General features: G+C 43.9%; 1 long non-coding RNA gene across 1 annotated transcript in view; it reads right to left on the minus strand.

Moving 5' to 3' along the window:
- The window catches only part of LOC144159598 (uncharacterized), a 699,997-nt gene that overhangs the window by 291,740 nt on the left and 391,710 nt on the right, over positions 1 to 16,547 (minus strand). The window lies entirely within an intron of this gene.

Consider the following 16,547-nt stretch of genomic DNA (forward strand, 5'->3'; position numbering starts at 1 on the left):
ACCAGACTGTATTAGAGTGCCGTTAGACCAGATAAACTACTGAGACTGAAAGCTTAACTTGTGATGTCACACTAGTAACTAAACCTTTCAGTCACGAAATATTATATTCGCTGCAGAAAAATTCCATACTTGGAGGTTTATCACTGTAGAGTGTCTAGAAGTAAGAAAAAGAGGTTCAGCCTCTCTAGAATACTTATCACGCAAATGGCATCGTGTCCCCATACGGAGACACCATTACTGAATCCCGCTTTTCTCTTTAAAGATAATAAATATCCTGACCCAGTTTACAAACAAGGAGGTGAAATAATAATTTCTGTTCATGAAAGAGGCGTTTTTAGCCTTCGATAAATTATTTACGCCACAGTAAAAGAGAACTTAAGACGGCAGCACACCGGAGCTCCCACAAAACTTGGTGGCGTCCATTTTGAAACGATGTTTATCAGTGCGGTTCCGCCATTCCACATCACATATTGCTACCTTTCACTTCCGAAGGTTTTGAACATCAACCGAACCGCTCTGCAGCATGAACGCTTTTCGTTTTCACGAGGAAAACGACGAAGAAAGTTGCGTCTCCGCATTGAGACATGGTGACTGAAGGGGCTAAAGAGGAAGTAGGTAAGGAGTTTGTAACTACCATGCTCAAATTGCTCCTTAGGCTTTTAGTGGTAGGATTCTACCACCTCATCAAATTTTCATGACCCGTTTCCATTTGCGCGATTTTTTTTCCACTTGTTTTTTTAAAGCGAAGCTTTCCTTGCCTCACTGGTTGCGACCATCCACACCAAAACTAACTGCCAGCTTTCTCTAACGAGGATGATGACTGTGGGTGAGTGAGAGATGGTTGAAACGAAAAGCATTTTCTAATCGAAAGCCAATGTTCTCACAATATAAAGCCTAAGTACATAATACAGATCTTTACACCCACAATACACTGCAGGAAAGCAAGATTACAAAACTGGTTTCCAGAAGGGCGTACAAAGCCCCTAAAAAAATAAACGCTTCCTCTGGCCGGAATCGAACTTGGGTTCGTGGTATTACGAAGCAGGCATTTATTCTATTGCGGCGTTCCGACACGGTCGCAGCAATTTGGGTTTTAGTCTTCGACTCTGGGGGCATGAGAGAAAGCTTCGTATTTTAACCATCTTTCTCTTAATAAAAAAAGGAATTTGACTTTTTGTTCGCCCTACTACGCCGTACATTCGTTTTAGTATCGTGAGCGTGGCTTCAAACTCCAATAATTATGGCATGCTCAAACTACTCCTGTGCGCCTCAGTGCATGCCCCTTACACATGCTCCTAAGCCGGAGGACAGAACGCTGTTGTAAACAGTAGCGAGGAGGAAGAAGTGGCCCCAGCAACATACCTCTCGAATCATAATCATTGTACATAGTGTTCAATCTTTCCCATTAAAGCGGGGGCTCCCGTTCGTTGTCCCGTCTCGGTCCTTTCCGCGACACAACGCATTCTGAAGGTCTATATTTGGTTTTTTAGGGCCAATTATCGACCTTAGAACACAGGATGCGTGTCAGACTCGTATACCCAGCACCCAAGGTCAAAATGCGAGAAACGCAATCGCCACGTTTTCTGTCGTGTAGATTCATTCTATTTGCAGTTTCGGCTATTGTTAGGGCCCTGACTCGGCCATTCGCACACCGGACCCCTGAATTTTGTAAAATGGGGCATTCTGTGCCTTGTATTTAAGCTCTATTTTTCACAAATGCGATGCGCAATGCCTTTGCCTGTAAAGGTGCTCCACCCGCGAGAATAATTTACTTCGCTTGTGTTTTAGCGTGCGAATTAAAACTGGAGGGTAATTGGTCGCGTCAAGTGAGAAGTTGTATTCGAGTAAATAAATTGAACAAAAATATTTTGCCCTGTTGGGTTAATAAACGTTTTCGTCGGCTGTAAATAAATAATAAAACTGTTTCGCTAAACGTAAAAGCTGTCGTAAGGGCAGAGCAGTGATTGGCCATGATGGGCTGTAGCGCCGTTATCAGCTCACTGCTACCACCCAATGCTATTGAAAGCCCAACGAGCGTTTCTATCTAAATGAAAGCGGCGCTGCCAGTTAATTACGTATATCTTGCGTCAGATGTACGTACAGTTTTTTAAAGACGATAGTCTTTCTTGGGCTACTTAAACCCAGAAATTTTGGTTTGTATGTTAGTCTGCCTGTCTGTGACTCGAATCAGCCACCCGGCCAAAGTAAAATGCCTACTGCGCAATAGTCTTATATACTCACAGCCAAATGTGAGCGTCTTAGCCCGGCTTATATGTTTATACTTGTGAACTTTGATGAACAAGAGCAAGACATTACGCAAATATAAGACAGCAAATTAGTACGCAAGGGATATTTACAGTGTTCTTTTATTAAAGAATTATTGGATGCTTGGTATTTCGATAGAAAATGATATTCTACATCTACTGCAGAAAACCGCCGCCTCCTGGCAGCATATGAAAAATCACGCGACAACAGCAACGAAACGTTCCACTAGCTAGGTTTCACCTTCTGCTTGGAACGCACGTGGAGCACGGCCACGCGGTTCTATAAACCTTGTAGTCGGCCGCCTCCATTCACGTGCGTCTCCGCCATACTGCAGCGCTGGCATCGAGGAACCCGGCCTGTAGCAGTGGAATGCGGTAAATTCAAATCGCCTTGAGCAAACCTTTAGTGTGTTCACCTTAAAATGAGCGCGATGGTACAGGAACAGCGTGAGAGGTGACCGGGAAAGCAAAGGGGGGCATTTCCTTGGCAAATGTCTACAAAGACTATCGTCTTTTTACGACATTTGCAACGAAAGGAGTAGATACGCGGCCAATCTTTTCTTGCACTAAATAACGGGAACATGTATGAGAAGCGGCAGCGGTTCACGAGTTTCGAACGCTTGTGACTATATATACCGCTTGGCTTTGGAAGCCTCTGGGTTACGCCGCGACGACAGTCACTACGACGGAACGCCGAAGGGCTCAGCTTGGGTGCAGCGAGTGAGCTACGACCTCAAGGCGAGCCACTAAGTTCTGCACCTAAAATACGCCGACACCCGTACTTCACGGTACATTTATCGATTAGTCTGGATGACTCCGTGAACTCTATGGTTTGTTGTGTCCTAACGCTGGGCACACCTTTTAAAATATTCCGCCCGGGGTTTCGCTCAGTTTGTTTTACCTGTACGATCAAAATAAATGAGATTTGTTTCAATTCGCTGTTCCTAAAATGAAGAAAACATGTTCAGCCAAATAAAACAGGAATAAGGTGTCTTAAGCTTGACTAAAATGTGAAATATAATTAGGTTTCGTCAAATAAGTATAAACTTTAAAATAACTGTGCGCGACAACAAATCAAGTTCAAGCCGATGGCATTGGGCGTGATGCTCTGAACGCCAAAATTGAAGCTAAAAGCTCTTTTGGAGTTTCTTCGGAGCACAGAGCTGGACACAGTTTTGTGATTGAAAATTTTGGCCGCATCAAATGACATCAGTTCGTTTTCACATTTTTTTTCCCTCTTTTTTTTCGTTTTGTTTTTCTTCTCTAATCTAGCGTACCAATCCAGCCCGACGGCTCGGCTAACATCGCTGGTTTTCATTAAAGTTATTCTCTCTCTCTCATAAAACCGTTGGGAGGTAGAGGTATACATGTTTTGTTGTAAACGTCTCTCCTCGTTAAGCGCAAAAGTCTCTAGCGTGAGGATAAAATGAATGTACCGGTGTTTTTAGTGCACGTTAGGAAGCCCTCCAGCGCGAGGCGTAAACAAGTGTCTCGGTGTTTTTTAACGCGAAGCTTTTTACCTCTACCAACCAGCGGTTCCTTCGTGGCGTGCGGGACAAGAAACTCCAACGCGGCTGCGAAGGGGGAGGGTGGTTTTCACTCATGGAGCACAGTGCAGATGGCGCGGCGAATGGTTACCCAGCGTTCCCCGCGCGCAAGTGCCTAGCTCACGGCAACGCGAAAGTTTGGGGCCCGCTTTGGCGCAGCATGGCGTTTATTGCGCGATTCCTTCGCATGGCTTGAACAACTTGTTCGACAGCACCTCCTGAGTAACCTGGGCCTGAAGGAATTAAGTTTCGTGCGGCAAAGATTCGTTAAGGATCGGTTTTCAGGCGGGAAAACAACATGCAGAGACCACATACACACATCTGGGCGCGACAGAAACGCTACTTTTGGCGTACTGCTTGCCACGAATGGGACTGCGTTTTCTAAATTGGTGAATACTAATTCGGTTGTGTTTTAAGAGGTATTACAAATGGAGAAAGTAGCCGCTGGTTATGATAAATAGAGTTTATAAAAGTTCCCTCAGCTTTCTCGCCATTCTCAAACTTACTAAACTAAATAGTTAAATTGGTTTAAACAGTTTAAATTTAATAGTTTACATTTAATAGTTTAATATTTAAGATTTCATAGTTTAAATGCTAATCACTAAGCTCACATGCCGAATTGTTCTAGTGTCTGCGCATGTGTCGCGTGGTGCTGTAGCACCGAGCTAAAGTGACGGCGTCCGCCGCTCCATCCCGACCTGGCCTACGCTGCTGCGTTCGGTATGCCGCCACCGCGAATTCCAGGTAACCGCTCGCAGAATCTCTGGCTTCACTCTTTGTAGAGCTACGTGTGTGACTTGAAGTGACGTCGCATGGGCAGTTCTTGTGGGTGTCGTTTAAAGCTTTGCTTTCCAACCACCTTCCCAGCGTGGATTGGAGCCAATTATTTTGCAGAGTTATATTGTCGTATATAATGTTTGTTAATCATCATTCAGTTAGTGGCTGGAAAGTAAAAGAACACCCTCACTGTTCAAATATTTTTGCGAGTTTTTGCTGCAGGTAGCGTCGCCGTATCCGAGGATAAAGAAAGAGAATTTTTACCATTCCTATCCCTCCAAACACTATTTTAAACTAGTGCATCTAAGCTTTTACTGTTTGTCTTACTTCTAGCCCCTCTCATCGACATGAATTCCTAATTGCCACTTTATTTCTCCCTTTTTCTACAGCATCCACTAAGTGCCTCTAAACCGTCACTGTTGGCGACAAGAGGCCATTTCAATACCAATCAAGTGCTAAGAAATAAATAAAAAAATCAAGACTTGCGGCAAGAAGGGTTGCAGTAACTCAAGCTACCGCGGAAACTCTAGTTAGTGCAATAGCTATCGTATTGCAGTAACTCAAGTAACTTCAGTAACTGCGTTAAGTCAGATAAGTCATCAGCATTTCTTGAGAGTAATTAAAAAGGAAATCCCAATTGTCATCAGCTGTCATGGCGCAATATGCGAAGTCTGAAACACTCTTTCCAAAAAAAAAGTCCCGATCATTTTCAATGAACTCGTAATAATTTTCATTCGAATGCCCGCAACTTTTACAATTTTTTTGCAAGGACTAGGCGCGAGAACCAGACAAATTTCGGCTTGAATCCAGCTGCACTCATTCTTGTCAAAGCCCGATAATATTGATTGAAAAAGAATGACGATGTATTGGTCTTAGACATGTTAATTTAGAAAGCTTTTGGCTGGTGTTTTGAGTCTATGTACGCATATATTAGGAATACAAAATGAAGGAAGACAGTTCATTGCAAATTAAACAAAATGAGGGCATAAAATATTATCCTGACGGTTAGCGATGATTAGTCTCAAAGAAGGAATTGCAACATGCCTCGTGATTCGGGGCGCCCATTTATTATTTGTTTATCTTTTGCCGCATTGTGTGATCTCTACGGTGAATTAAAGGCTTCCACTAATAAAGAGCTCGGTATAAAAGGTCAATTTCATTGTTAAGAAGTGTGGGTAATGAGAAGCCCGGTACAGCAGGACAATATCCTTGTAGAAAACTCAGAGCTCTTTCACTCTGTGAAGATGGAAGCCAGCGAAGTTGTAATTAGAGTGGGTTTTGCCTATTTATTTATTTATTTATTTATTTATTTATTTATTTATTTATTTATTTATTTATTTATTTATTTATTTATTTGTTTATTTATTTATTTATTTATTTATTTATTTATTTATTCCATCAATACTGTCGGGCATTCGAACAAGGTCCATCGCAGGAGTGTGGCCTACAATACACAAATTATGACATCACCTAAATGAAGGAGTACTTAAAAGCCGTTCTCTGGGGTACTTATGCAGAAGAATACAACACTTCATTAAAAAAGCTTGACGACGAGAAGAAAAATGGTGGGGTTCTGCTATAGTAAGGAGCAAATAGTAAGTTGCGCTTCACCCCGAAAGGAATCGAAACGAGTGGACGTGGTGAAACTTGAACTGACAGCAAAGGCGGATTCCCGCTGTTTTCGCACAAATGTGCGTTTCGGCCCATTCCTACGCTCCTTCACTTCTCGCTCTTCTTTCGCCGAGCTAACCACTCCCGTCCATCCCATAGCAAGTTTAAAGCGCAAATGAGGGAACTGACGCTATCGTGATTGTCAGCCGAAGGTGCAACTTCTACAGATGCGCAAGCGGTGCCGAGGAGTATAACTATGGGTCATCTATCATCCGTTCGACGCATCTGCTAAGGCACTGTATACATAACTGATATATGTCTGCAGCTGAAATTTGTTGGTCTACGTCCTCGGAAAGTATATGAGGGATCCTAGCAATATACAGCTGCTTTGTAGAAGTGCTCGTTTCTTTAAGGCTACACAAGGCGACGTTAATCGCAGTGATTGGGCCCGAGAATATTAAATCTTCGCACTCCTTTCATCACCTTCTTGTACATGGAGACTGTTTCAAAACTAACCAAACAAACCCGAAACACAAGAAGCGACAAAATCAGAATAAATGTGGAATCTCCGCAGACATCCAGAGATCGGTCCATTGGTTGTTACTTGGTGTTCTGCAGTGGATTAGAGATGCGCCACTCGACGATCCGCTCTTAACCACTCAGGGACGCCCGTTCTGAGTGTAGTGCTTACTCTGCAAAATCTGCAGCGCCACATTTTCTTTAATGCTCCACGCATATTGCGTTTGCATGGGCAGCAGTCGGGGCTTGTCACAGTCTGCCACGCCTCTCTGATCTTTACCTCTGTGCGAGCTCTCTGATGTTTGGCGGAACAGGTTAAATGAAGTCGTTAGTGGCAGTTGAGGTTGAGTAAAATGTGTTCAAGGGCGCAGCAATGTTTTTCTCAAAATCACCTTGTATTTGTTCAGTTATACATTTTTACTTGATAGTGAGCGCTTTTGTACTATCTGTTCTTTAAGTCTTGTTCTTTCGGCCCTTTTTTAAACATGCTAGAACAACTATACATCGCGAATGTAATCTAACTTTTTTTAAGGCGTGCACATACTGCCATATTTACACAAAAGCCAGTAAGACAGCGAAAAATGAAGCTATTAAATGTTCTTTTTTTTTTTGCTGATGTTGTCTCTGCGTCCTCCCCAGCGAACAATTTTTGTGTTCCCACTCAAACTTTCCAATAAGGTTGCATTTTGTGGTCTGTTTGGTTTAGAACCATGTGCAAAAACGGCACCTACCTCCTAATTTACAATATAAATATGAACCATACGAACCAAAATGGCTGCCATATTGGCGTTGCATGAATAACTCGAAACGGCGGCGACAACTGCAGTATGCAGAAGAAACGGCGCGTTGTCGGTTCAGTGTTGGGGGGGAGGTAAATGAGGTGGCCGAAACTCAAAAATGTTTTTTGTCGCTAATTTCGGACATTCACAAATTCTACGTAATTACATGTAGCGTTGATATGAATCGTTATAGTATATTGCCGCGGTTCATGGTTGTTTTCTTTTTTGCATCTGCTTTCGAATCGTCTGTCGTCTGTAGCCATTCTGAGTCACTTCAAACGCTTCATTTGATAAAAGACATGACACGTTGCTTAAGCATTCTTACGGATAAAATGTTGGCTGGCATCGAAACGGTCTACTGTTACCAAAGGTCTGCTTTTCAACTTCTTTTCGATGTCACATTTCGGTGAAACTGCATAGTAATCCAGGCCAAAACGCACACACAAAACGCAAAAGAAGGCGATCGTTACAGCTTTGGGCATTTCTATAGTCCATTGAATGGTGAAGCGTTAGTACGGTTAAATCCTTTTTCTCCCCGAGCTCCCACGAACGGGGGCATCGGCCCCGTCGTACATATTGCAAAGCTTCTCTTTCTGAGGCACAATACTAGGCGTGAAAAATTTATCTATGCGGCGGCTAGAATTCCAACGTGACCTGAATATCCCGCTCGTAAGTTCGACTACCGACACGAAATAAAGCTTGTTTATAGCGTAACACGAGATGAAATCCATATATAGAGTAGCAATTTTCCTGCCACCGGGTTAATATTTGTCAGTCATCTTTCTCGGCCCTGTGGCGAAAAAATATTGAAACGGCACCTGCGCGCTTCTTGCGTCAAGCACGAGTGGAAAGCCAATGCGCTCCCTGGCATTGTTTGCTCCGTCTGCATTCGGGGAATATTTACGAAGGCATGCATGGGGATACCCTCGTATTTTCTCGCAATCTGCAAATGCTTTCGCCTGGAAACCTGTTTGGCAACATCGTAATACGTGTCTCCCGGCAAAAAGAAGGTTGGAGGGCCGCATAAGGATACTGAATTTACTGCACATGCGCGTGCGCTGGGGAAGGAAATTGTTATTATTTCTTTTTGATGTCTTTGCGTACCACTTCTCCCTCTGTTGAGTCACCATGTGAAAGAAGCCAACCAAACCAGGCTGCTCCGAACTCGTTTCTCTGTTGACCGCTTCCGTTCAAAGGAAAAAAATCAGCAACATTTAGCACACTCTACTAAGAAAACACATTACCTGTTTCTAATTGAACAGGTTCTGTGTACGCGATTATGATTGGTATGTAATCAAATTGGGCACATTTTTGCTACAGTTTACCAAAAATTACTTCTTTTATTTCTCTTGCTGTGTAGTATCTGGATCACGGGTTTTAATACTAGGCGGAAAAACAACAAGCAGGGAATCAGCGAGCCGTGGGAGAAAGGTTGGGCGTTTGTAGCGGCACAAGTCTTAGAACGGGGAAATTCATTTTCCTACTCTGCGATCCCTAGGCTCAACACATCTCCCGGTGCCCCATCAATCTTGCACCCGCGCCTTCTCTCACTGCACAGGGCGGGGCAGGTGGCGCTGTTGTTTGTGCAGAATATGTAGTCTATGAGATAAGCCATGCTCGGTACGGCGATGAATATCGCGGTATCAAACCTATAGGTTTACTAGTAGTCCGTACTTTATCATAAGTTCATGTGCACTAGCATTTTGCGGAATCATTACGTTCGTGTTCCTTGCGAAAAATTGTAAGGCTTATTCTGGCATCAACTTAGGGAGGCGTTTCTTTCCGCATTAAATGTTCAGGAAAGCTTTCAACTGGAAGCGTTAGAGAGAAAGAACAGCCTCTAAAAGCAGCCGTTGTATTGGGCAATGTACGAAATCGAGGGACGCTATAGACGCCAAATTAGCTATCTAGGAACAGCCACATTTCATATAAATCCCGTTTTAGAATGCTGGTAAATATGGCTTTTAAAGAAGCCCTCTAACACTCTTTAACTTGTTTTTTAAATAATAAATGCTTGTAACACAGCCACTACTCACATTGCGGGGTCGCAAAGTAACTCAGTCAAAAAAATCTTCTGTATGCCCATCACATAATTAGGAAATTGCTCACACCATGTTTTCTCTATTTCCCCATGTTGGCCTTCTTGGACCACTAAAATTCCGCCATTATAGAGGTGTAGCGGCTCTTAGCCGGCTTCCTTCGAGTTGCAGGAATAGACGCGTTCGATATCTGCTCTAAAAAGACAGCCACAAAAGCAAAGCCCAAAAAGAAGGCGCAAATCCCGCACTGCGGCTCTGTGTGAACGATAACTATAGCTTTCGCCGTGTTTGCAGATCCGAAGGAAAGAACGAAAGCATTTATCCCAAGTCTGGTAGAGTCACTTTAAAGTTCCTACCAATCTTTTTCTGGAAAATTACTCGATCGATCGCGCCACGGAGTGCTCAGACAGGAGCTGCAAACCATTTTTGGGGAGATGTTAAGTCACGCTGGCATGGCACTTAGGCGTCATGAGCCGGGTCAGGTGCCATCCTTTCCGACATGACCCTATTTCCTCCGTGCCACTTTTCATTTGCCCCGCGTCTGAAAGCACAAAGAAAACTATAGTTATCACAAGAACAGACCGGCGCTGTTGTATTTTCTGCTTCGCGTTCGTGGTTATTTGTATAGAGGCTTTATTGGACTTTTCAGGAAAGCCCAGTCAATGGCTGCGAGATCGCTTCTGCGACGCCAAATCCGCACGCAAAGAACGCACAAACTTCGAAACCGCTAGAAGAAAAAAAAAATACGTCAGCAAGTCTTTAAATTTTGTGATATTCGCTGAGTAGTCGTATTGAGCAGGCTAATTATATAAGCTGGATGCGATTACTAGCTCTGTTTTTAAGGTATTCCGCTCGAGAAAACAAAAGAGGGGAAGCAAAGGTTTCAGAAGCTTTTAAGCCCGACCATTAATTCGATCCTCACCACACTAGGGAACTTCACGTCGTAAACAGGTACAAGGAGATTGCTGCGTACCAACGGCAACCTGTTCAAGCGTTTGTATGATCTTCCATTCTACGAAATTAAACGACTATGCAGGGTCTCGCTGAGCCTTTATTGCGCAGATTTGCTACAATTCATGCGTCTGCAGTAAGGAGGGTGCGCAACTTCCTGCGAGACTACCCCAAGACTGATCAGCTTAAGAAGACACGTAGATACGTCCTAACCGGGAGAACAGGGGTGTCATTAGAGAAACGGGACACTCTGGCAACGCCAGTTGATCCCGAAGCTAGCGTAGACGTGTTTCTGAGCAGGTTTCATTACACGGCTGAGGGCGCGTTTGGTTGCGGCAGAAAATGACCCTGAATGCCATTTTTGGTTACCACTGTTTGTCTAAGCCCCTGTTCCAACGATGCCGCTAATAGTCATTCTCTTGCTTCCAGACAGACTTCCACCTGACGTCTAAAATCTCAAACTGCGTGTCCAGAAGGCCGCGTGCGTGTCGCTAAAGACGACGCAGTTACAAGGGTGGCATTAAAAGAAAAGACGCTACATCTGGAGCATGACCGCACTTGTGTAGTTTCCTATTTTTCTTCTCCTGCTTCCACCCATCGGAAATAATTAACCACACCTTCTCGGCATGATGTTTTGTGAGAAATCTAATAAAGCTCGATTCTGGGTCCGAGGTAGGCAAGCATTAAGCCGCGACTTTCAGTAAGTGCCGAAAACGTAACCAGGGCCGAGAACATTTCTTTAAGGTGCTGTATAGGCGGTAAGATCTCTACAAAACGGAAGGATTTTCTGGCTCTGCGCGTAACAACAGAATCCGTCATAATAAGGTCTGCGTTGTTTTGACGTACGGCCAGTGTTCTCTTACCTCTTTATGATGCTTTACGACGTTTGCACTAGACCTCAATTTTCGGGAAACCGATGTTACTTCTAAGCGCTTTTCTAATGAATAAAAACACCAATGTACATGGTAACTTTCTCACTCCTCCTCATACCATGCCTGATACCTCAGGGAAGAAGCTGCACAAAAGAAAGATGACGAATTGCTGAGATTACATAGAGAAGAAACCTTGATTGACCAATAGGTGTTGACGCATTTAAAGGCAAGTGCCCTACTGAAACAACAGTCCCTAAGACATTAAAAACTTTCATGAAGCCGAGGCCAATGCCGATGATCGATACTTATTGCTTTTTCAATTTCCTACAAAACTGCGAACCGGTCAATCTAAAATATGCATATAATTACAGAAAAAATGATTCAAAGTTTATTAGGCGATTTTTGGCACTCTCGGTCGATGGAAGATAATTACAATAACAGGATCACGGTGTTGGGATAGAACACAAGCTATTACTTTACATTTATATTTTATGAGGATTTTCATTTTCATTTCATTTCATTTATTTCCACCCTAAAGGCCCGAAGGCATTACATAAATCCCATTATACGTGTTTGCTACGTTTTTACTTTTACCTGTGTACCTTTAATCAGTCCCGTACCTTGTGTGTATCCGCATATAGCACAGATACTGCATTATCACAATTCCTATACTTATTGACGAGTAATCCAAAATCCCCATATTGATGGAAGATTCCTGTGCTGGTAACAGGACTCAAATCATTTACGCATAAATTAAACTGTAGTATGTTAAAAATCATAACAATAACGTAACAATAACTATATATTAAATAACGAAATCCTTAAATAAAGAAAAATGCACGGCAATAGCGAGAAAAACACCTACCACCATGTAAATAGAAATGTGGATGGCGCTTGTATTACCACTTCGCAGCGGCTTGAAAATGTGTCCATGCAAAAAAAAAATAATAACAATAACCGCGACACTTCCAACTAGAATGTCTCGGACAAGACGGAGAATCTTCAATTCACATTTTTACCTGCAAAGAAAGCTTTTTTATCTTGCGCCAATTCTCGACCGTCAAAGCATCAAGAAGAAACTCGTACACGAATCACCCCTCAAAGTTGTAGCCATGTGAGGTTTCTATTAAATTACTGCGGCTTCCTGCCTTGCTACGAGGCCGCATTTCGATTCCTTTGACATCCAAGCATTCTTCTGGTTGCCCCGAAGAAACAAAATAAAAAGTAAAAATGGACGAAGAGGAAGTCCACCGTAAGCAGAAAGAGTTCAACAATAGTATTTTTTAAAGCTTGCCCGACAAACCCATTTTTCAGCACAGAGGCCGCGGAGGGAAGGCTCGCAGAGGGAGACAAAGAATGAAAGAGAACGAAGGTAGCGTGGCAGTAGGGAGAAGCCTAAATAAAAACCCACGAACAGCGCTATACTTGCTGCGGTCAGGGCGTTCCGGATTTGTGCACCACCCTGCAGGTCAGGGAAACAACGTTTAATTGAAGACTACCCGTTGTATTTATTGCATGAAGCGGTAGGCATGTGTGTGTCAAACTGGTCCGATTAAGCGCATTGCGCTACCGATTGCCGCGACTTGTCTCACGCGTGAATGGGATGCGTGGGCATGGGGCCGTCGCGGTCATCTCGTAAATTCCCCTAAATAACTACGGCGGATTTGGATACGTGAACGACAAAGCTGGAAATAACAAATTCATTCTGTGTATTTGAAGATCATGTGTGAAGATCAGTTGCGGCACTATTTTACACTGCACTTTTTTTTAGCGAAGTGGCATCTACAGGTTTTCCCTCTCAATTTAATCCAATCACCGACCAATTTAATCCAGGCGCCAGCCAATTTATTCCAAGTGCCATTTAATTTATTCCGAATACCCTCTAATTTAATCCCCAAGTGCCAACCAATTTATTCCGGGCACCAACCAAATTAATCCAAATGTCACAGGGTTGTTCAGGGGCGTTTTGCGCGAAATTAGGCGCAGCTTTGGGCTTTTTTGCGCGTGGTTTGGTGAAAACGTGGTGTTTCTTGGGCAGGCGCCTCGTAGGCGTTGTGAAATCCCCCACCCCCCTACCCCGGGACTGCCGCCGCGAGAGCAGTCTGTCTTGATTTTCCCTAACAGGCCAAACCACTACCGCTCACTGACTAGCCAGAGTCACTACTGCTCTCGCAGCGGCCATTATGCGACACTGATTACACTCTCTGGGCACGTTGGCGCGCTAGTACGGCAATTTCACGACGCTTGACGATGTTGGCAAGCTTCACGACTACTGCACACATATCAATGCATATCGCGGCCAATGCATATAGCGCCATGGCTGCGAACCGCACTGCACGGAATTACCAGTCTGCAGTAGGGGGGGGGGGGGGGGGGGGAGATTTAACAACGCCTACGAGTCGCCAGCGGTTTCTTGACCCATTATGTACAAGATACCTTATACGGACAGCTTAATGAACATTTACTAACACGCGCTGGCCAGGAGAGCGGTCTTTTTTGATCCGTTGGTATAGTCTGCTGATCGCCGGCGAGGTAGTCAGAAGTGTCGTCTGCTCGCGTATTGTCACGTCAGCAGACTTGCCAGCGCATTTTCACGCGAGCACACGATACTTCTGACACGAGCAGGCAACATTTCTGACGTGAGCAGGCGACATTATAATTTGGAAACATTACTTAACACGACCGAAAAGCATAATTGATTGAAAATCAGAATGCAAAGGGCATTTAAGTAATGTGTCTTTATCAAAGGAACTTCTGAAGGTATTCTTACGTGAGGAGCAGACGATGCTTCTGACTGGAGTTATCGACGGTGCTCTGGCAGACGATCAGCTGACAGAACGCGGCACCGGCGGATCTCAAAAAAGGTTGCTCTTTTAATCAGCGAGTGTTAGTAAATGTACATTACGCAGTGCGCAGAAGATATCTTGCAAGCAAAAGATTAGGAACATTGTGCTGTCACCACACCAGGCGCAATAAATTCCGCAAAGCTGCGCCCAAGTTCGCGCGAAACACCCCTGAACAACCTTCTGCCTGCTGGATTATTTTGGTTGGCGCCCGGATTAAATTGATAAGCACTTGAAATAAATTCGCTGGCATCTGAAATAAAACAGGTGACACTTGAATTATATTAGCCGAAACCTGGAATAAATTAGATGGCGAACTGATTATATTGAGCAGAAAAACCTGTAGTCATTGAATCATGACAGTATCACATGTCAGTGCGGATGTTCCCGCGGAAAGAATTTGAATGTCATGTGGCCACATTTCAGTTGTCTGTGCTATCAGTTCAAGCATTTCGCCTTATCTCAGTCTCGTGCTGCTGCCGGAGCTCTGCGTGCCTGGTCTCCACGAAAGCGTGAGCCGTTTTAACTACCAAAATAAACTGCTTCTGCTAAAAGAAATTCGGGAAACTCGCCAGTTCGAATTAAACAAAATGACTGGTTAAATCGTTTCGTTACACACCGAGCCTCTTTAAAGTCGGGTTCACTACTGTACCGTAGTAGTGAAGCTGGTGTGGCCTGGTGTAAAATGTCTGACAGGCATATTGATCAGGAGGATCAGTCATACCTTCCTTATACAAATTGCAGAGGTTCGAGTCAGACACTTGAGTGATTTTTATTTTCGAAGAAAGGGTTCACATGGCTATGCGAAATGAAAATCTGGCGGTCCCGTGTGCTTAGAAAACTCCCCTGGCGCAACCGCATTCACACTAGCGAAAACAAAAACAGCTTGGGGAGGAGTTAGATGCTAAAGGAGAGAGATTGGATGGGTTCATAGTTGGCGGGGCTGCACTCTTGCAATTATTGACACCGGTAAGTGGAATTGACGCATCAGGGGATCGAAAAAACAGCCTCTCCCGCAGCAGAGCCTCTGGCGCTCAGCCTATGCGCAGTGGGCTAATGCGTGAATCAGAGCTCAGGCGACGATATGGGGCAGGGGCAGCGTCAACGTTCCAACGACACGCACCACCCGCAAGTTACTTTGTCGTGCGAGGCCACGCATCATGCGCAAAACACCCGTCGCAGCTTCTCTGATTAGCCGTCTGCACAAAGAGCATTGACGCATTTATTAAATATTTATGGCTAATAATAACCAGCAGATTATCTCGGGCAACAAAGCGATGTAGAAAAGAATCTAACGCACCCATAGCGCCACCTTTGGGCCCCAACTCATAAAATTCCGCGACATTTTGAGAGCATAAAAAGAATAAAAAATTATCATAACGGTTTGAGGGCCTTTATATTGCCCCACAAAAAAATGTCTTCCAAGCCATTCATGTGTGCTTAGAGGTGAAACCGAGTGTAATAGGTGCGGTGTAAGCCTGGTCGCTGTACGCTGGCTTTCCCTCATTGGGGTTGCACAGTCACAGTGAAGCATGGCTATCTACGGAGGGAGTATAATTACAGAAAATGACTGTACCTCTTGTGTTATCGAAAGCGTCACTGCACAATGTATATGACGATTGGCCTCTGAGACGGCTACCATTACTCCGAGTTTCAGTTACTTGTTATAATTAGTTCACAGAGCAGTTGTAAGCGTTACAAAGTTACTGTGTGCTGCCAATACATGAACATCTACACAATCACAATGGTTGTAGCTAACAGTTGAGTGTTGCCTTACCGGAACTATCCGGAAACAAAGTATATGAAAACTAACCGACAAGACGACTCTAACACTACGCACGACCGCTTCGCTGGTCATCCTTCTTCAGAAAGCAGAAGGGCATTGGTTTAAAATGCGTTTTTTTCTTTTAAATATGTATATTTCAGGATTTATATCAGTATTTAGTTTCGAGTCTTCTAATTGGTTGCTTCTAATGGTGAGATAGCATTGAATATACTTAGGTTACTTTAAGGAATGTATAGTGTTTTTATATTACCCAATCTAAGGACATTTAGGAGTGTGCATCAGCGCCGGCCGCGGAGTTACAGAATACAACGCAAGCTGACATTACTGTAGTGAAGTAGTTACAGTGGCGTCGTACGATACTGTAGGCTCAGCGTGAAAGGTCGCGCCTTCTGTTGAAAGCAATTCCCTCCTAGGTCATGCAGCCTCGGTACAATAGCGACATTTGGGTTACTTCCCCCTCTTTCGAGTTTAAAACCATGCAACGGTATAAAATTATTCACTCTTTTCAAGGGTTTATACACGTTGTATATATGTATATGTGTTTGTTTGCCAAGTGGAT

Source organism: Haemaphysalis longicornis, unplaced genomic scaffold, assembly GCF_048455015.1.
Source record: "Haemaphysalis longicornis isolate Haplotype H1 unplaced genomic scaffold, Haemaphysalis longicornis Haplotype H1 scaffold_10, whole genome shotgun sequence".
Taxonomy (NCBI): domain Eukaryota; kingdom Metazoa; phylum Arthropoda; class Arachnida; order Ixodida; family Ixodidae; genus Haemaphysalis; species Haemaphysalis longicornis.